Source organism: Gorilla gorilla, chromosome 21 (genome assembly GCF_029281585.2).
Source record: "Gorilla gorilla gorilla isolate KB3781 chromosome 21, NHGRI_mGorGor1-v2.1_pri, whole genome shotgun sequence".
Classification (NCBI taxonomy): Eukaryota; Metazoa; Chordata; class Mammalia; order Primates; family Hominidae; genus Gorilla; species Gorilla gorilla.
The window spans coordinates 41,215,431-41,237,363 of NC_073245.2; positions in this window are offsets into that span (position 1 = coordinate 41,215,431).

The window sequence follows — 21,933 nt, forward strand, 5'->3', positions numbered from 1 at the left end:
GGCCAACGGTAGAAAAGGAAATATCTTCGTATAAAAACTAGCGAGAATCATTCTCAGCAACCACTTTGGGATGTGTGCGTTCCACTCACAGAGTTTAACCTTTCTTTTCATAGAGCAGTTTGGAAACACTCTGTTTTTAAAGTCTGCAAGTGGATATTTGGACCTCTTTGAGGATTTCGTTGGAAACGAGATTTCTGCACCTTACGCTAGACAGAAGAATTCTCAGTAACTTCTTAGGGCTGCGTGTTTTCAACTCACAGAGTTGAACCTTCCTTTAGACAGAGCAGATTTTAAACCCTCTTTTTGTGGAATTTGCAAGTGGAGATTTCAATCGCTTTGGGGCCAACGGTAGAAAAGGAAATATCTTCGTAGAAAAGGAAATATCTTTGAATAAAAACTAGCGAGAATCATTCTCAGCAACCACTTTGGGATGTGCGCGTTCCACTCACAGAGTTTAACCTTTCTTCTCATAGAACACTTTGGAAACAATCTCTTTGTAAAGTCTGCAAGTGGATATTTGGAAATCTTTGAGGATTTCGTTGGAAACGGGATTTCTGCATCTAACGCTAGACAGAAGAATTCTCAGTAACTACTTTGGGCTGCGTGTGTTCAACTCACAGAGTTGAACCTTCCTTTAGACAGAGCAGATTTGAAACCCTCTTTTTGTGGAATTTGCAAGTGGAGATTTCAAGCGCTTTGGGGCCAACGGTAGAAAAGGAAATATCTTTGTATAAAAACTAGCGAGAATCATTCTCAGCAACCACTTTGGGATGTGTGCATTCCACCCACAGAGTTTAACCTTTCTTTTCATAGAGCACTTTGGAAACACTCTGTTTGTAAAGTCTGCAAGTGGATATTTGGACCTCTTTGAGGATTTCGTTGGAAACGGGGTTTCTGCACCTTACGCTAGACAGAAGAATTCTCGGTAACTTCTTAGGGCTGCGTGTGTTCAACTCACAGAGGTGAACCTTCCTTTAGACAGAGCAGATTTGAAACCCTCTTTTTGTGGAATTTGCAAGTGGAGATTTCAATCGCTTTGGGGCCAACGGTAGAAAAGGAAATATCTTCGTAGAAAAGGAAATATCTTCGTATAAAAACTAGAGAGAATCATTCTCAGCAACCACTTTGGGATGTGTGTGTTCCACTCACAGAGTTTAACCTTTCTTCTCATAGAACACTTTGGAAACACTCTCTTTGTAAAGTCTGCAAGTGGATATTTGGACGTCTTTGAGGATTTCATTGGAAACGGGATTTCTGCATCTAACGCTAGACAGAAGAATTCTCAGTAACTTCTTTGGGCTGCGTGTGTTCAACTCACAGAGTTGAACCTTCCTTTAGACAGAGGAGATTTGAAACACTCTTTTTGTGGAATTTGCAAGTGGAGATTTCAAGCGCTTTGGGGCCAACGGTAGAAAAGGAAATATCTTCGTATAAAAACTAGTGAGAATCATTCTCAGCAACCACTTTGGGATGTGTGCGTTCCACTCACAGTGTACAACCTTTCTTTTCATAGAGCAGTTTGGAAACACTCTGTTTGTAAAGTCTGCAAGTGGATATTTGGACCTCTTTGAGGATTTCGTTGGAAACGGGATTTCTGCAACTTACGATAGACAGAAGAATTCTCAGTAACTTCTTAGGGCTGCGTGTTTTCAACTCACAGAGTTGAACCTTCCTTTAGACAGAGCAGATTTTAAACCCTCTTTTTGTGGAATTTGCAAGTGGAGATTTCAATCGCTTTGGGGCCAACGGTAGAGAAGGAAATATCTTCGTAGAAAAGGAAATATCTTTGTATAAAAACTAGCGAGAATCATTCTCAGCAACCACTTTGGGATGTGTGCGTTCCACCCACAGAGTTTAACCTTTCTTTTCATAGAGCACTTTGGAAACACTCTGTTTGTAACGTCTGGAAGTGGATATTTGGACCTCTTTGATGATTTCGTTGGAAACGGGATTTCTGAATCTAACGCTTGACAGAAGAATTCTCAGTAACTACTTTGGGCTGCGTGTGTTCAACTCACAGAGTTGAACCTTCCTTTAGACAGAGGAGATTTGAAACCCTCCTTTTGTGGAATTTGCAAGTGGAGATTTCAAGCGCTTTGGGGCCAACGGCAGAAAAGGAAATATCTTAGTATAAAAACTAGCGAGAATCATTCTCAGCAACCACTTTGGGATGTGTGCGTTCTACTCACAGTGTTTAACCTTTCTTTTCATAGAGCAGTTTGGAAACACTCTGTTTGTAAAGTCTGCAAGTGGATATTTGGACCTCTTTGAGGATTTCGTTGGAAACGGGATTTCTGCACCTTACGCTAGGCAGAAGAATTCTCGGTAACTTCTTAGGGCTGCGTGTGTTCAACTCACAGAGTTGAAGCTTCCTTTAGACAGAGCAGATTTGAAACCCTCTTTTTGTGGAATTTGCAAGTGGAGATTTCAATCGCTTTGGGGCCAACGGTAGAAAAGGAAATATCTTCGTAGAAAAGGAAATATCTTTGTATAAAAACTAGCGAGAATCATTCTCAGCAACCACCTTGGGATGTGTGCGTTCCACTCACTGAGTTTAACCTTTCTTTTCATAGAGCACTTTGGAAACACACTGTTTGTAAAGTCTGCAAGTGGATATTTGGACCTCTTTGAGGATTTCGTTGGAAACGGGATTTCTGCATCTAACGCTAGACAGAAGAATTCTCAGTAACTTCTTTGGGCTGCGTGTGTTCAACGGACAGAGTTGAATATTCCTTTAGACAGAGCTGATTTGAAACCCTCTTTTTGTGGAATTTGCAAGTGGAGATTTCAAGCGGTTTGGTGCCAACGGTAGAAAAGGAAATATCTTCATATAAAAACTAGAGAGAATCATTCTCAGCAACCACTTTGGGATGTGTGTGTTCCACTCACAGAGTTAACCTTTCTTTTCATATAGCACTTTGGAAACACTCTGTTTGTAAAGTCTGCAAGTGGATATTTGGACCTCTTTGAGGATTTCGTTGGAAACGGGATTTCTGCATCTAACGCTAGACAGAACAATTCTCAGTAACTTGTTTAGGCTGCGTGTGTTCAACTCACAGAGTTGAACCTTCCTTTAGACAGAGCAGATTTGAAACCCTCTTTTTGTGGAATTTGCAAGTGGGGATTTCAAGCGCTTTGGGGACAACGGTAGAAAAGGAAATATCTTCGTATAAAAACTAGAGAGAATCATTCTCAGCAACCACTTTGGGATGTGTGCGTTCCACTCACAGAGTTTAACCTTTCTTTTCATAGAGCAGTTTGGAAACACTCTGTTTGTAAAGTCTGCAAGTGGGTATTTGGACCTCTTTGAGGATTTCATTGGAAACGGGATTTCTGCACCTTACGATTGACAGAAGAATTCTCAGTAACTTCTTTGGGCTGCGTGTGTTCAACTCACAGAGATGAACCTTCCTTTAGACAGAGCAGACTTGAAACCCTCTTTTTGTGGAATTTGCAAGTGGAGATTTCAAGCGCTTTGGGGCCAACGGTAGAAAAGGAAATATCTTCGTATAAAAACTAGAGAGAATCATTCTCAGCAACCACTTTGGGATGTGTGCGTTCCACTCACAGAGTTTAACCTTTCTTTTCATAGAGCACTTTGGAAACACTCTGTTTGTAAAGTCTGCAAGTGGACATTTGGACCTCTTTGAGGATTTCGTTGGAAACGGGATTTCTGCATCTAACGCTAGACAGAAGAATTCTCAGTAACTTCTTTGGGCTGTGTGTGTTCAAGTCACACAGTTGAACCTTCCTTTAGACAGAGCAGATTTGAAACCCTCTTTTTGTGGAATTTGCAAGTGGAGATTTCAAGCGCCTTGGGGCCAACGGTAGAAAAGGAAATATGTTCGTATAAAAACTAGCGAGAATAATTCTCAGCAACCACTTTGGGATGTGTGCGTTCCACTCACAGAGTTTAACCTCTCTTTTCATAGAGTAGTTTGGAAACACTCTGTTTGTAAAGTCTGCAAGTGGATATTTGGACCTCTTCGAGGATTTCGTTGGAAACGGGATTTCCGTATCTAACGCTAGACAGAAGAATTCTCAGTAACTTCTTTGGGCTGCGTGTGTTCAACTCACAGAGTTGAACCTTCCTTTAGACAGAGCAGACTTGAAACCCTCTTTTTGTGGAATTTGCAAGTGGAGATTTCAAGCGCTTTGGGGCCAACGGTAGAAAAGGAAATATCTTCGTATAAAAACTAGCGAGAATCATTGTCTGCAACCACTTTGGGATGTGTGCGTTCCACTCACAGTGTTTAACCTTTGTTTTCATAGAGCAGTTTGGAAACACTCTGTTTGAAAAGTCTGCAAGTGGATATTTGGACCTCTTTGAGGATTTCGTTGGAAACGGGATTTCTGCACCTTTCGCTAGACAGAAGAATTCTCAGTAACTTCTTAGGGCTGCGTGTTTTCAACTCACAGAGTTGAACCTTCCTTTAGACAGAGCAGATTTTAAACCCTCTTTTTGTGGAATTTGCAAGTGGAGATTTCAATCGCTTTGGGGACAACGGTAGAAAAGGAAATATCTTCGTAGAAAAGGAAATATCTTTGTATAAAAACTAGCGAGAATCATTCTCAGCAACCACTTTGTGATGTGTGCGTTCCACTCACAGAGTTTAACCTTTCTTCTCATAGAACACTTTGGAAACACTCTCTTTGTAAAGTCTGCAAGTGGATATTTGGAACTCTTTGAGGATTTCGTTGGAAACGGGATTTCTGCATCTAACGCTAGACAGAAGAATTCTCAGTAACTACTTTGGGCTGCGTGTGTTCAACTCACAGAGTTGAACCTTCCTTTAGACAGAGCAGATTTGAAACCCTCTTTTTGTGGAATTTGCAAGTGGGGATTTCAAGCGCTTTGGGGCCAACGGTAGAAAAGGAAATATCTTCGTATAAAAACTAGAGAGAATCATTCTCAGCAACCACTTTGGGATGTGTGCGTTCCACTCACAGTGTTAAACCTTTCTTTTCATAGAGCAGTTTGGAAACACTCTGTTTGTAAAGTCTGCAAGTGGATATTTGGACCTCTTTGAGGATTTCGTTGGAAACGGGATTTCTGCACCTTACGCTAGACAGAAGAATTCTCAGTAACTACTTTGGGCTGCGTGTGTTCAACTCACAGAGTTGAACCTTTCTTTAGACAGAGCAGATTTGAAACACTCTTTTTGTGGAATTTGCAAGTGGAGATTTCAAGCGCTTTGGGGCCAACGGTAGAAAAGGAAATATCTTTGTATAAAAACTAGCGAGAATCATTCTCAGCAACCACTTTGGGATGTGTGCGTTCCACCCACAGAGTTTAACCTTTCTTTTCATAGAGCACTTTGGAAACACTCTGTTTGTAACGTCTGCAAGTGGATATTTGGACCTCTTTGAGGATTTCGCTGGAAACGGGATTTCTGAATCTAACGCTTGACAGAAGAATTCTCAGTAACTACTTTGGGCTGCGTGTGTTCAACTCAGAGAGTTGAACCTTCCTTTAGACAGAGGAGATTTGAAACCCACTTTTTGTGGAATTTGCAAGTGGAGATTTCAAGCGCTTTGGGGCCAACGGCAGAAAAGGAAATATCTTCGTATAAAAACTAGCGAGAATCATTCTCAGCAACCACTTTGGGATGTGTGCGTTCTACTCACAGTGTTTAACCTTTCTTTTCATAGAGCAGTTTGGAAACCTTCTGTTTGTAAAGTCTGCAAGTGGATATTTGGACCTCTTTGAGGATTTCGTTGGAAACGGGATTTCTGCACCTTACGCTAGACAGAAGAATTCTCGGTAACTTCTTAGGGCTGCGTGTGTTCAACTCACAGAGTTGAAGCTTCCTTTAGACAGAGCAGATTTGAAACCCTCTTTTTGTGGAATTTGCAAGTGGAGATTTCAATCGCTTTGGGGCCAACGGTAGAAAAGGAAATATCTTCGTAGAAAAGGAAATATCTTCGTATAAAAACTAGAGAGAATCATACTGCGCAACCTCTTTGGGATGTGTGCGTTCTACTCACAGTGTTTAACCTTTCTTTTTCTAGAGCAGTTTGGAAACACTCTGTTTGTAAAGTCTGCAAGTGGATATTTGGACCTCTTTGAGGATTTCGTTGGAAACGGGATTTCTGCATCTAACCCTAGACAGAAGAATTCTCAGTAGCTTCTTTGGGCTGTGTGTGTTCAACTCACAGAGTTGAACCTTCCTTTAGACAGAGCAGATTTGAAACCCTCCTTTTGTGGAATTTGAAAGTGGAGATTTCAGGAGCTTTGGGGCCAACGGCAGAAAAGGAAATATCTTCGTATAAAAACTAGCGAGAATCATTCTCAGCAACCACTTTGGGATGTGTGCGTTCCACCCACAGAGTTTAACCTTTCTTTTCATAGAGCACTTTGGAAACACTCTGTTTGTAACGTCTGCAAGTGCATATTTGGACCTCATCGAGGATTTCGTTGGAAACGGGATTTCTGCATCTAACCCTAGACAGAAGAATTCTCAGTAGCTTCTTTGGGCTGTGTGTGTTCAACTCACAGAGGTGAACCTTCCTTTAGACAGAGCAGATTTGACACCCTCTTTTTGTGGAATTTGCAAGTGGGGATTTCAAGCGCTTTGGGGACAAAGGTAAAAAGTAAATATCTTCGTATAAAAACTAGAGAGAATCATTCTCAGCAACCACTTTGGGATGTGTGCGTTCTACTCACAGAGTTTAACCTTTCTTTTCATACAGCGGTTTGGAAACACTCTGTTTGTAAAGTCTGCAAGTGGATATTTGGACGTCTTTGAGGATTTCGTTGTAAACGGGATTTCTGCATCTAACGCTAGACAGAAGAATTCTCAGTAACTTCTTTGGGCTGCGTGTGTTCAACTCACAGAGTTGAACCTTCCTTTAGACAGAGGAGATTTGAAACACTCTTTTTGTGGAATTTGCAAGTGGAGATTTCAAGCGCTTTGGGGCCAACGGTAGAAAAGGAAATATCTTCGTATAAAAACTAGCGAGAATCATTCTCAGCAACCACTTTGGGATGTGTGCGTTCCACTCACAGTGTTTAACCTTTCTTTTCATAGAGCAGTTTGGAAACACTCTGTTTGTAAAGTCTGCAAGTGGATATTTGGACCTCTTTGAGGATTTCGTTGGAAACGGGATTTCTGCACCTTACGCTAGACAGAAGAATTCTCAGTAACTTCTTAGGGCTGCGTGTTTTCAACTCACAGAGTTGAACCTTCCTTTAGACAGAGCAGATTTGAAACCCTCTTTTTGTGGAATTTGCAAGTGGGGATTTCAATCGCTTTGGGGTCAACGGAAGAAAAGGAAATATCTTCGTAGAAAAGGAAATATCTTTGTATAAAAACTAGCGAGAATCATTCTCAGCAACCACTTTGGGATGTGTGCGTTCCACTCACAGAGTTTAACCTTTCTTCTCATAGAACACTTTGGAAACACTCTCTTTGTAAAGTCTGCAAGTGGATATTTGGAACTCTTTGAGGATTTCGTTGGAAACGGGATTTCTGCATCTAACGCTAGACAGAAGAATTCTCAGTAACTACTTTGGGCTGCGTGTGTTCACCTCACAGAGTTGAACCTTCCTTTAGACAGAGCAGATTTGAAACACTCTTTTTGTGGAATTTGCAAGTGGAGATTTCAAGCGCTTTGGGTCCAACGGTAGAAAAGGAAATATCTTTGTATAAAAATTAGCGAGAATCATTCTCAGCAACCACTTTGGGATGTGTGCGTTCCACCCACAGAGTTTAACCTTTCTTTTCATAGAGCACTTTGGAAACACTCTGTTTGTAACGTCTGCAAGTGGATATTTGGACCTCTTTGAGGATTTCGTTGGAAACGGGATTTCTGAATCTAACGCTTGACAGAAGAATTCTCAGTAACTACTTTGGGCTGCGTGTGTTCAACTCACAGAGTTGAACCTTCCTTTAGACAGAGGAGATTTGAAACCCTTTTTTTGTGGAATTTGCAAGTGGAGATTTCAAGCGCTTTGGGGACAACGGCAGAAAAGGAAATATCTTCGTATAAAAACTAGCGAGAATCATTCTCAGCAACCACTTTGGGATGTGTGCGTTTTACTCACAGTGTTTAACCTTTCTTTTCATAGAGCACTTTGGAAACACTCTGTTTGTAACGTCTGCAAGTGCATATTTGGACCTCATCGAGGATTTCGTTGGAAACGGGATTTCTGCATCTAACCCTAGACAGAAGAATTCTCAGTAGCTTATTTGGGCTGTGTGTGTTCAACTCACAGAGTTGAACCTTCCTTTAGACAGAGCAGATTTGAGACCCTCTTTTTGTGGAATTTGCAAGTGGAGATTTCAAGCGCTTTGGGGCCAACGGTAGAAAAGGAAATATCTTCGTATAAAAACTAGAGAGAATCATTCTCAGCAACCACTTTGGGATGTGTGCGTTCCACTCACATAGTTTAACCTTTCTTTTCATAGAGCGGTTTGGAAACACTCTGTTTGTAAAGTCTGCAAGTGGATATTTGGACGTCTTTGAGGATTTCGTTGGAAACGGGATTTCTGCATCTAACGCTAGACAGAAGAATTCTCAGTAACTTCTTTGGGCTGCGTGTGTTCAACTCACAGAGTTGAACCTTCCTTTAGACAGAGGAGATTTGAAACACTCTTTTTGTGGAATTTGCAAGTGGAGATTTCAAGCGCTTTGGGGCCAACGGTAGAAAAGGAAATATCTTCGTATAAAAACTAGCGAGAATCATTCTCAGCAACCACTTTGGGATGTGTGCGTTCCACTCACAGTGTTTAACCTTTCTTTTCATAGAGCAGTTTGGAAACACTCTGTTTGTAAAGTCTGCAAGTGGATATTTGGACCTCTTTGAGGATTTCGTTGGAAACGGGATTTCTGCACCTTACGCTAGACAGAAGAATTCTCAGTAACTTCTTAGGGCTGCGTGTTTTCAACTCACAGAGTTGAACCTTCCTTTAGACAGAGCAGATTTGAAACACTCTTTTTGTGGAATTTGCAAGTGGAGATTTCAATCGCTTTGGGGCCAACGGTAGAAAAGGAAATATCTTCGTAGAAAAGGAAATATCTTTGTATAAAAACTAGCGAGAATCATTCTCAGCAACCACTTTGGGATGTGTGCGTTCCACTCACAGAGTTTAACCTTTCTTCTCATAGAACACTTTGGAAACACTCTCTTTGTAAAGTCTGCAAGTGGATATTTGGAACTCTTTGAGGATTTCGTTGGAAACGGGATTTCTGCATCTAACGCTAGACAGAAGAATTCTCAGTAACTACTTTGGGCTGCGTGTGTTCACCTCACAGAGTTGAACCTTCCTTTAGACAGAGCAGATTTGAAACACTCTTTTTGTGGAATTTGCAAGTGGAGATTTCAAGCGCTTTGGGTCCAACGGTAGAAAAGGAAATATCTTTGTATAAAAATTAGCGAGAATCATTCTCAGCAACCACTTTGGGATGTGTGCGTTCCACCCACAGAGTTTAACCTTTCTTTTCATAGAGCACTTTGGAAACACTCTGTTTGTAACGTCTGCAAGTGGATATTTGGACCTCTTTGAGGATTTCGTTGGAAACGGGATTTCTGAATCTAACGCTTGACAGAAGAATTCTCAGTAACTACTTTGGGCTGCGTGTGTTCAACTCACAGAGTTGAACCTTCCTTTAGACAGAGGAGATTTGAAACCCTCTTTTTGTGGAATTTGCAAGTGGAGATTTCAAGCGCTTTGGGGACAACGGCAGAAAAGGAAATATCTTCGTATAAAAACTAGCGAGAATCATTCTCAGCAACCACTTTGGGATGTGTGCGTTTTACTCACAGTGTTTAACCTTTCTTTTCATAGAGCACTTTGGAAACACTCTGTTTGTAACGTCTGCAAGTGCATATTTGGACCTCATCGAGGATTTCGTTGGAAACGGGATTTCTGCATCTAACCCTAGACAGAAGAATTCTCAGTAGCTTATTTGGGCTGTGTGTGTTCAACTCACAGAGTTGAACCTTCCTTTAGACAGAGCAGATTTGAGACCCTCTTTTTGTGGAATTTGCAAGTGGAGATTTCAAGCGCTTTGGGGCCAACGGTAGAAAAGGAAATATCTTCGTATAAAAACTAGAGAGAATCATTCTCAGCAACCACTTTGGGATGTGTGCGTTCCACTCACATAGTTTAACCTTTCTTTTCATAGAGCGGTTTGGAAACACTCTGTTTGTAAAGTCTGCAAGTGGATATTTGGACGTCTTTGAGGATTTCGTTGGAAACGGGATTTCTGCATCTAACGCTAGACAGAAGAATTCTCAGTAACTTCTTTGGGCTGCGTGTGTTCAACTCACAGAGTTGAACCTTCCTTTAGACAGAGGAGATTTGAAACACTCTTTTTGTGGAATTTGCAAGTGGAGATTTCAAGCGCTTTGGGGCCAACGGTAGAAAAGGAAATATCTTCGTATAAAAACTAGCGAGAATCATTCTCAGCAACCACTTTGGGATGTGTGCGTTCCACTCACAGTGTTTAACCTTTCTTTTCATAGAGCAGTTTGGAAACACTCTGTTTGTAAAGTCTGCAAGTGGATATTTGGACCTCTTTGAGGATTTCGTTGGAAACGGGATTTCTGCACCTTACGCTAGACAGAAGAATTCTCAGTAACTTCTTAGGGCTGCGTGTTTTCAACTCACAGAGTTGAACCTTCCTTTAGACAGAGCAGATTTGAAACCCTCTTTTTGTGGAATTTGCAAGTGGGGATTTCAATCGCTTTGGGGTCAACGGTAGAAAAGGAAATATCTTCGTAGAAAAGGAAATATCTTTGTATAAAAACTAGCGAGAATCATTCTCAGCAACCACTTTGGGATGTGTGCGTTCCACTCACAGAGTTTAACCTTTCTTCTCATAGAACACTTTGGAAACACTCTCTTTGTAAAGTCTGCAAGTGGATATTTGGAACTCTTTGAGGATTTCGTTGGAAACGGGATTTCTGCATCTAACGCTAGACAGAAGAATTCTCAGTAACTACTTTGGGCTGCGTGTGTTCAACTCACAGAGTTGAACCTTCCTTTAGACAGAGCAGATTTGAAACACTCTTTTTGTGGAATTTGCAAGTGGAGATTTCAAGCGCTTTGGGGCCAACGGTAGAAAAGGAAATATCTTTGTATAAAAACTAGCGAGAATCATTCTCAGCAACCACTTTGGGATGTGTGCGTTCCACCCACAGAGTTTAACCTTTCTTTTCATAGAGCACTTTGGAAACACTCTGTTTGTAAAGTCTGCAAGTGGATATTTGGACCTCTTTGAGGATTTCGTTGGAAACGGGATTTCTGCACCTTACGCTAGACAGAAGAATTCTCGGTAACTTCTTAGGGCTGCGTGTGTTCAACTCACAGAGGTGAACCTTCCTTTAGACAGAGGAGATTTGAAACCCTCTTTTTGTGGAATTTGCAAGTGGAGATTTCAAGCGCTTTGGGGCCAACGGTAGAAAAGGAAATATCTTCGTAGAAAAGGAAATATCTTCGTATAAAAACTAGAGAGAATCATTCTCAGAAACCACTTGGGGATGTGTGCGTTCCACTCACAGAGTTTAACCTTTCTTCTCATAGAACACTTTGGAAACACTCTCTTTGTAAAGTCTGCAAGTGGATATTTGGACGTCTTTGAGGATTTCATTGGAAACGGGATTTCTGCATCTAACGCTAGACAGAAGAATTCTCAGTAACTTCTTTGGGCTGCGTGTGTTCAACTCACAGAGTTGAACCTTCCTTTAGACAGAGGAGATTTGAAACACTCTTTTTGTGGAATTTGCAAGTGGAAATTTCAATCGCTTTGGGGCCAACGGTAGAAAAGGAAATATCTTCGTATAAAAACTAGCGAGAATCATTCTCAGCAACCACTTTGGGATGTGTGCGTTCCACTCACAGTGTTTAACCTTTCTTTTCATAGAGCAGTTTGGAAACACTCTGTCTGTAAAGTCTGCAAGTGGATATTTGGACCTCTTTGAGGATTTCGTTGGAAACGGGATTTCTGCACCTTACGCTAGACAGAAGAATTCTCAGTAACTTCTTAGGGCTGCGTGTTTTCAACTCACAGAGTTGAACCTTCCTTTAGACAGAGCAGATTTGAAACCCTCTTTTTGTGGAATTTGCAAGTGGGGATTTCAGGCGCTTTGGGGCCAATGGTAGAAAAGGAAATATCTTCGTATAAAAACTAGAGAGAATCATTCTCAGCAACCACTTTGGGATGTGTGCGTTCCACTCACAGAGTTTAACCTTTCTTCTCATAGAACACTTTGGAAACACTCTCTTTGTAAAGTCTGCAAATGGATATTTGGAACTCTTTGAGGATTTCGTTGGAAACGGGATTTCTGCATCTAACGCTAGACAGAAGAATTCTCAGTAACTACTTTGGGCTGCGTGTGTTCAACTCACAGAGTTGAACCTTCCTTTAGACAGAGCAGATTTGAAACCCTCTTTTTGTGGAATTTGCAAGTGGGGATTTCAAGCACTTTGGGGCCAACGGTAGAAAAGGAAATATCTTCGTATAAAAACTAGAGAGAATCATTCTCAGCAACCACTTTGGGATGTGTGCGTTCCACTCACAGAGTTTAACCTTTCTTTTCATAGAGCAGTTTGGTAACACTCTGTTTGTAAAGTCTTCAAGTGGATATTTGGACCTCTTTGAGGATTTCGTTGGAAACGGGATTTCTGCATCTAACGCTAGACAGAAGAATTCTCAGTAACTTCTTTGGGCTGCGTGTGTTCAACTCACAGAGTTGAACCTTCCTTTAGACAGAGCAGATTTGAAACCCTCTTTTTGTGGAATTTGCAAGTGGGGATTTCAAGCGCTTTGGGGCCAACGGTAGAAAAGGAAATATCTTCGTATAAAAACTAGAGAGAATCATTCTCAGCAACCACTTTGGGATGTGTGCGTTCCACTCACAGAGTTTAACCTTTCTTTTCATAGAGCACTTTGGAAACACTCTGTTTGTAAAGTCTGCAAGTGGATATTTGGACCTCTTTGAGGATTTCGTTGGAAACGGGATTTCTGAATCTAACGCTTGACAGAAGAATTCTCAGTAACTACTTTGGGCTGCGTGTGTTCAACTCACAGAGTTGAACCTTCCTTTAGACAGAGGAGATTTGAAACAATCTTTTTGTGGAATTTGCAAGTGGAGATTTCAAGCGCTTTGGGGCCAACGGCAGAAAAGGAAATATCTTCGTATAAAAACTAGCGAGAATCATTCTCAGCAACCACTTTGGGATGTGTGCGTTCTACTCACAGTGTTTAACCTTTCTTTTCATAGAGCACTTTGGAAACACTCTGTTTGTAACGTCTGCAAGTGCATATTTGGACCTCATCGAGGATTTCGTTGGAAACGGGATTTCTGCATCTAACACTAGACAGAAGAATTCTCAGTAGCTTCTTTGGGCTGTGTGTGTTCAACTCACAGAGTTGAACCTTCCTTTAGACAGAGCAGATTTGAGACCCTCTTTTTGTGGAATTTGCAAGTGGAGATTTCAAGCGCTTTGGGGCCAACGGTAGAAAAGGAAATATCTTCGTATAAAAACTAGAGAGAATCATTCTCAGCAACCACTTTGGGATGTGTGCGTTCCACTCACATAGTTTAACCTTTCTTTTCATAGAGCGGTTTGGAAACACTCTGTTTGTAACGTCTGCAAGTGCATATTTGGACCTCATCGAGGATTTCGTTGGAAACGGGATTTCTGCATCTAACACTAGACAGAAGAATTCTCAGTAACTTCTTTGGGCTGCGTGTGTTCAACTCACAGAGTTGAACCTTCCTTTAGACAGAGGAGATTTGAAACACTCTTTTTGTGGAATTTGCAAGTGGAGATTTCAAGCGCTTTGGGGCCAACGGTAGAAAAGGAAATATCTTCGTATAAAAACTAGAGAGAATAATTCTCAGCAACCACTTTGGGATGTGTGCGTTCCACTCACAGTGTTTAACCTTTCTTTTCATAGAGCAGTTTGGAAACACTCTGTTTGTAAAGTCTGCAAGTGGATATTTAGACCTCTTTGAGGATTTCGTTGGAAAAGGGATTTCTGCACCTTACGCTAGACAGAAGAATTCTCAGTAACTTCTTAGTGCTGCGTGTTTTCAACTCACAGAGTTGAACCTTCCTTTAGACAGAGCAGATTTGAAACCCTCTTTTTGTGGAATTTGCAAGTGGGGATTTCAATCGCTTTGGGGCCAACGGTAGAAAAGGAAATATCTTCGTAGAAAAGGAAATATCTTTGTATAAAAACTAGCGAGAATCATTCTCAGCAACCACTTTGGGATGTGTGCGTTCCACTCACAGAGTTTAACCTTTCTTCTCATAGAACACTTTGGAAACACTCTCTTTGTAAAGTCTGCAAGTGGATATTTGGAACTCTTTGAGGATTTCGTTGGAAACGGGATTTCTGCATCTAACGCTAGACAGAAGAATTCTCAGTAACTACTTTGGGCTGCGTGTGTTCAACTCACAGAGTTGAACCTTCCTTTAGACAGAGCAGATTTGAAACACTCTTTTTGTGGAATTTGCAAGTGGAGATTTCAAGCGCTTTGGGGACAACGGTAGAAAAGGAAATATCTTTGTATAAAAACTAGCGAGAATCATTCTCAGCAACCACTTTGGGATGTGTGCGTTCCACCCACAGAGTTTAACCTTTCTTTTCATAGAGCACTTTGGAAACACTCTGTTTGTAAAGTCTGCAAGTGGATATTTGGACCTCTTTGAGGATTTCGTTGGAAACGGGATTTCTGCACCTTACGCTAGACAGAAGAGTTCTCGGTAACTTCTTAGGGCTGCGTGTGTTCAACTCACAGAGGTGAACCTTCCTTTAGACAGAGCAGATTTGAAACCCTCTTTTTGCGGAATTTGCAAGTGGAGATTTCAATCGCTTTGGGGCCAACGGTAGAAAAGGAAATATCTTCGTAGAAAAGGAAATATCTTCGTATAAAAACTAGAGAGAATCATTCTCAGCAACCACTTTGGGATGTGTGCGTTCCACTCACAGAGTTTAACCTTTCTTCTCATAGAACACTTTGGAAACACTCTCTTTGTAAAGTCTGCAAGTGGATATTTGGACGTCTTTGAGGATTTCATTGGAAACGGGATTTCTGCATCTAACGCTAGACAGAAGAATTCTCAGTAACTTCTTTGGGCTGCGTGTGTTCAACTCACAGAGTTGAACCTTCCTTTAGACAGAGGAGATTTGAAACACTCTTTTTGTGGAATTTGCAAGTGGAGATTTCAAGCGCTTTGGGGCCAACGGTAGAAAAGGAAATATCTTCGTATAAAAACTAGCGAGAATCATTCTCACCAACCACTTTGGGATGTGTGCGTTCCACTCACAGAGTTTAACCTTTCTTTTCATAGAGCAGTTTGGAAACACTCTGTTTGTAAAGTCTTCAAGTGGATATTTGGACCTCTTTGAGGATTTCATTGGAAACGGGATTTCTGCATCTAACGCTAGACAGAAGAATTCTCAGTAACTTCTTTGGGCTGCGTGTGTTCAACTCACAGAGTTGAACCTTCCTTTAGACAGAGCAGATTTGAAACCGTCTTTTTGTGGAATTTGCAAGTGCGGATTTCAAGCGCTTTGGGGCCAACGGTAGAAAAGGAAATATCTTCGTATAAAAACTAGAGAGAATCATTCTCAGCAACCACTTTGGGATGTGTGCGTTCCACTCACAGAGTTTAACCTTTCTTTTCATAGAGCACTTTGGAAACACTCTGTTTGTAAAGTCTGCAAGTGGATATTTGGACCTCTTTGAGGATTTCGTTGGAAACGGGATTTCTGCATCTAACGCTAGACAGAAGAATTCTCAGTAACTTCTTTGGGCTGCGTGTGTTCAACTCACAGAGTTGAACCTTCCTTTAGACTGAGCAGATTTGAAACCCTCCTTTTGTGAAATTTGCAGGTGGAGATTTCAAGCGCTTTGGGGCCAACGGTAGAAAAGGATATATCTTCGTATAAAAACTAGCGAGAATCATTCTCAGCAACCACTTTGGTATGTGTGCATTCCACTCACAGAGTTAAACCTTTCTTTTCATAGAGCAGTTTGGAAACACTCTGTTTGTAAAGTCTGCAAGTGGATATTTGGACCTCTTTGAGGATTTCGTTGGAAACGGGATTTTTACACCTTACGATTGACAGAAGAATTCTCAGTAACTTCTTTGGGCTGCGTGTGTTCAACTCACAGAGTTGAACCTTCCTTTAGACAGAGCAGACTTGAAACCCTCTTTTTGTGGAATTTGCAAGTGGAGATTTCAAGGGCTTTGGGGCCAACGGTAGAAAAGGAAATATCTTCGTATAAAAACTAGAGAGAATCATTCTCAGAAACCACTTGGGGATGTGTGCGTTCCACTCACAGAGTTTAACCTTTCTTTTCATAGAGCACTTTGGAAACACTCTGTTTGTAAAGTCTGCAAGTGGACATTTGGACCTCTTTGAGGATTTCGTTGGAAACGGGATTTCTGCATCTAACGCTAGACAGAAGAATTCTCAGTAACTTCCTTGGGCTGTGTGTGTTCAAGTCACACAGTTGAACCTTCCTTTAGACAGAGCAGATTTGAAACCCTCTTTTTGTGGAATTTGCAAGTGGAGATTTCAAGCGCCTTGGGGCCAACGGTAGAAAAGGAAATATCTTCGTATAAAAACTAGCGAGAATAATTCACAGCAACCACTTTGGGATGTGTGCGTTCCAGTCACAGAGTTTAACCTCTCTTTTCATAGAGTAGTTGGAAACACTCTGTTTGTAAAGTCTGCAAGTGGATATTTGGACCACTTCGAGGATTTCGTTGGAAACGGGATTTCCGTATCTAACGCTAGACAGAAGAATTCTCAGTAACGTCTTTGGGCTGCGTGTGTTCAACTCACAGAGTTGAACCTTCCTTTAGACAGAGCAGACTTGAAACCCTCTTTTTGTGGAATTTGCAAGTGGAGATTTCAAGCGCTTTGGGGCCAACGGTAGAAAAGGAAATATCTTCGTATAAAAACTAGCGAGAATCATTCTCAGCAACCACTTTGGGATGTGTGCTTTCCACTCACAGAGTTTAACCTTTGTTTTCATAGAGCACTTTGGAAACACTCTGTTTGTAAAGTCTGCAAGTGGATATTTGGACCTCTTTGAGGATTTCGTTGGAAACGGGATTTCTGCATCTAACCCTAGACAGAAGAATTCTGAGTAGCTTCTTTGTGCTGTGTGTGTTCAACTCACAGAGTTGAACCTTCCTTTAGACAGAGCAGATTTGAAACCCTCTTTTTGTGGAATTTGAAAGTGGAGATTTCAGGAGCTTTGGGGCCAACGGCAGAAAAGGAAATATCTTCGTATAAAAACTAGCGAGAATCATTCTCAGCAACCACTTTGGGATGTGTGCGTTCCACCCACAGAGGTTAACCTTTCTTTTCATAGAGCAGTTTGGAAACACTCTGTTTGTAACGTCTGCAAGTGCATATTTGGACCTCATCGAGGATTTCGTTGTAACGGGATTTCTGCATTTAACCCTAGACAGAAGAATTCTCAGTAGCTTCTTTGGGCTGTGTGTGTTCAACTCACAGAGTTGAACCTTCCTTTAGACAGAGCAGATTTGAAACCCTCTTTTTGTGGAATTTGCAAGTGGAGATTTCAAGCGCTTTGGGGCCAACGGTAGAAAAGGAAATATCTTCGTATAAAAACTAGAGAGAATCATTCTCAGCAACCACTTTGGGATGTGTGCGTTCCACTCACAGAGTTTAACCTTTCTTTTCATACAGCGGTTTGGAAACACTCTGTTTGTAAAGTCTGCAAGTGGATATTTGGACGTCTTTGAGGATTTCGTTGGAAACGGGATTTCTGCATCTAACGCTAGACAGAAGAATTCTCAGTAACTTCTTTGGGCTGCGTGTGTTCAACTCACAGAGTTGAACCTTCCTTTAGACAGAGGAGATTTGAAACTCTCTTTTTGTGGAATTTGCAAGTGGAGATTTCAAGCGCTTTGCGGCCAACGGTAGAAAAGGAAATATCTTCGTATAAAAACTAGCGAGAATCATTCTCAGCAACCACTTTGGGATGTGTGCGTTCCACTCACAGAGTTTAACCTTTCTTTTCATACAGCGGTTTGGAAACTCTCTGTTTGTAAAGTCTGCAAGTGGATATTTGGACGTCTTTGAGGATTTCGTTGGAAACTGGATTTCTGCATCTAACGCTAGACAGAAGAATTCTCAGTAACTTCTTTGGGCTGCGTGTGTTCAACTCACAGAGTTGAACCTTCCTTTAGACAGAGGAGATTTGAAACACTCTTTTTGTGGAATTTGCAAGTGGAGATTTCAAGCGCTTTGGGGCCAACGGTAGAAAACGAAATATCTTCGTATAAAAACTAGCGAGAATCATTCTCAGCAACCACTTTGGGATGTGTGCGTTCATACAGCGGTTTGGAAACACTCTGTTTGTAAAGTCTGCAAGTGGATATTTGGACCTCTTTGAGGATTTCGTTGGAAACGGGATTTCTGCACCTTACGCTAGACAGAAGAATTCTCAGTAACTTCTTAGGGCTGCGTGTTTTCAACTCACAGAGTTGAACCTTCCTTTAGACAGAGCAGATTTTAAACCCTCTTTTTGTGGAATTTGCAAGTGGAGATTTCAATCGCTTTGGGGCCAACGGTAGAAAAGGAAATATCTTCGTAGAAAAGGAAATATCTTTGTATAAAAACTAGCGAGAATCATTCTCAGCAACCACTTTGGGATGTGTGCGTTCCACTCACAGAGTTTAACCTTTCTTCTCATAGAACACTTTGGAAACACTCTCTTTGTAAAGTCTGCAAGTGGATATTTGGAACTCTCTGGGGATTTCGTTGGAAACGGGATTTCTGCATCTAACGCTAGACAGAAGAATTCTCAGTAACTACTTTGGGCTGCGTGTGTTCAACTCACAGAGTTGAAGCTTCCTTTAGACAGAGCAGATTTGAAAAACTCTTTTTGTGGAATTTGCAAGTGGAGATTTCATGCGCTTTGGGGCCAACGGTAGAAAAGGAAATATCTTTGTATAAAAACTAGCGAGAATCATTCTCAGCAACCACTTTGGGATGTGTGCGTTCCACCCACAGAGTTTAACCTTTCTTTTCATAGAGCACTTTGGAAACACTCTGTTTGTAACGTCTGCAAGTGGATATTTGGACCTTTTTGAGGATTTCGTTGGAAACGGGATTTCTGCACCTTACGCTAGACAGAAGAATTCTCGGTAACTTCTTAGGGCTGCGTGTGTTCAACTCACAGAGTTGAAGCTTCCTTTAGACAGAGCAGATTTGAAACCCTCTTTTTGTGGAATTTGCAAGTGGAGATTTCAATCGCTTTGGGGACAACGGTAGAAAAGGAAATATCTTCGTAGAAAAGGAAATATCTTCGTATAAAAACTAGAGAGAATCATTCTCCGCAACCACTTTGGGATGTGTGCGTTCTACTCACAGTGTTTAACCTTTCTTTTCATAGAGCAGTTTGGAAACTCTCTGTTTGCAAAGTCTGCAAGTGGATATTTGGACCTCTTTGAGGATTTCGTTGGAAACGGGATTTCTGCATCTAACCCTAGACAGAAGAATTCTCAGTAGCTTCTTTGGGCTGTGTGTGTTCAACTCATAGAGTTGAACCTTCCTTTAGACAGAGCAGATTTGAAACCCTCTTTTTGTCGAATTTGAAAGTGGAGATTTCAGGAGCTTTGGGGCCAACGGTATAAAAGGAAATATCTTCGTATAAAAACTAGCGAGAATCATTCTCATCAACCACTTTGGGATGTGTGCGTTCCACCCACAGAGGTTAACCTTTCTTTTCATAGAGCACTTTGGAAACACTCTGTTTGTAACGTCTGCAAGTGCATATTTGGACCTCATAGAGGATTTCGTTGGAAACGGGATTTCTGCATCTAACCCTAGACAGAAGAATTCTCAGTAGCTTCTTTGGGCTGTGTGTGTTCAACTCACAGAGTTGAACCTTCCTTTAGACAGAGCAGATTTGACACCCTTTTTTGTGGAATTTGCAAGTGGAGATTTCAAGCGCTTTGGGGCCAACAGTAGAAAAGGAAATATCTTCGTATAAAAACTAGAGAGAATCATTCTCAGCAACCACTTTGGGATGTGTGCGTTCCACTCACAGAGTTTAACCTTTCTTTTCATAGAGCGGTTTGGAAACACTCTGTTTGTAAAGTCTGCAAGTGGATATTTGGACCTCTTTGAGGATTTCGTTGGAAACGGGATTTCTGCATCTAACGCTAGACAGAAGAATTCTCAGAAACTTCTTTGGGCTGCGTGTGTTCAACTCACAGAGTTGAACCTTCCTTTAGACAGAGGAAATTTGAAACACTCTTTTTGTGGAATTTGCAAGTGGAGATTTCAAGCGCTTTGGGGCCAACGGTAGAAAAGGAAATATCTTCGTATAAAAAATAGCGAGAATCATTCTCAGCAACCACTTTGGGATGTGTGCGTTCCACTCACAGTGTTTAACCTTTCTTTTCATAGAGCAGTTTGGAAACACTCTGTTTGTAAAGTCTGCAAGTGGATATTTGGACCTCTTTGAGGATTTCGTTGGAAACGGGATTTCTGCACCTTACGCTAGACAGAAGAATTCTCAGTAACTTCTTAGGGCTGCGTGTTTTCAACTCACAGAGTTGAACCTTCCTTTAGACAGAGCAGATTTTAAACCCTCTTTTTGTGGAATTTGCAAGTGGAGATTTCAATCGCTTTGGGGCCAACGGTAGAAAAGGAAATATCTTCGTAGAAAAGGAAATATCTTTGTATAAAAACTAGCGAGAATCATTCTCAGCAACCACTTTGGGATGTGTGCGTTCCACTCACAGAGTTTAACCTTTCTTCTCATAGAACACTTTGGAAACACTCTCTTTGTAAAGTCTGCAAGTGGATATTTGGAACTCTTTGAGGATTTCGTTGGAAACGGGATTTCTGCATCTAACGCTAGACAGAAGAATTCTCAGTAACTACTTTGGGCTGCGTGTGTTCAACTCACAGAGTTGAACCTTCCTTTAGACAGAGGAGATTTGAAACCCTCTTTTTGTGGAATTTGCAAGTGGAGATTTCAAGCGCTTTGGGGCCAACGGTAGAAAAGGAAATATCTTTGTATAAAAACTAGCGAGAATCATTCTCAGCAACCACTTTGGGATGTGTGCGTTCCACCCACAGAGTTTAACCTTTCTTTTCACAGAGCACTTTGGAAACACTCTGTTTGTAACGTCTGCAAGTGGATATTTGGACCTCTTTGAGGATTTCGTTGGAAACGGGATTTCTGAATCTAACTCTTGACAGAAGAATTCTCAGTAACTACTTTGGGCTGCGTGTGTTCAACTCACAGAGTTGAACCTTCCTTTAGACAGAGGAGATTTGAAACCCTCTTTTTGTGGAATTTGCAAGTGGAGATTTCAATCGCTTTGGGGCCAACGGCAGAAAAGAAATATCTTAGTATAAAAACTAGCGAGAATCATTCTCAGCAACCACTTTGGGATGTGTGCGTTCTACTCACAGTGTTTAACCTTTCTTTTCATAGAGCAGTTTGGAAACACTCTGTTTGTAAAGTCTGCAAGTGGATATTTGGACCTCCTTGAGGATTTCGAAACCCTCTTTTTGTGGAATTTGCAAGTGGAGATTTCAATCGCTTTGGGGCCAACGGTAGAGAAGGAAATATCTTCGTAGAAAAGGAAATATCTTTGTATAAAAACTAGCGAGAATCATTCTCAGCAACCACTTTGGGATGTGTGCGTTCCACTCACAGAGTTTAACCTTTCTTCTCATAGAACACTTTGGAAACACTCTCTTTGTAAAGTCTGCAAGTGGATATTTGGAACTCTTTGAGGATTTCGTTGGAAACGGGATTTCTGCATCTAACGCTAGACAGAAGAATTCTCAGTAACTACTTTGGGCTGCGTGTGTTCAACTCAGAGAGTTGAACCTTCCTTTAGACAGAGGAGATTTGAAACCCTCTTTTTGTGGAATTTGCAAGTGGAGATTTCAAGCGCTTTG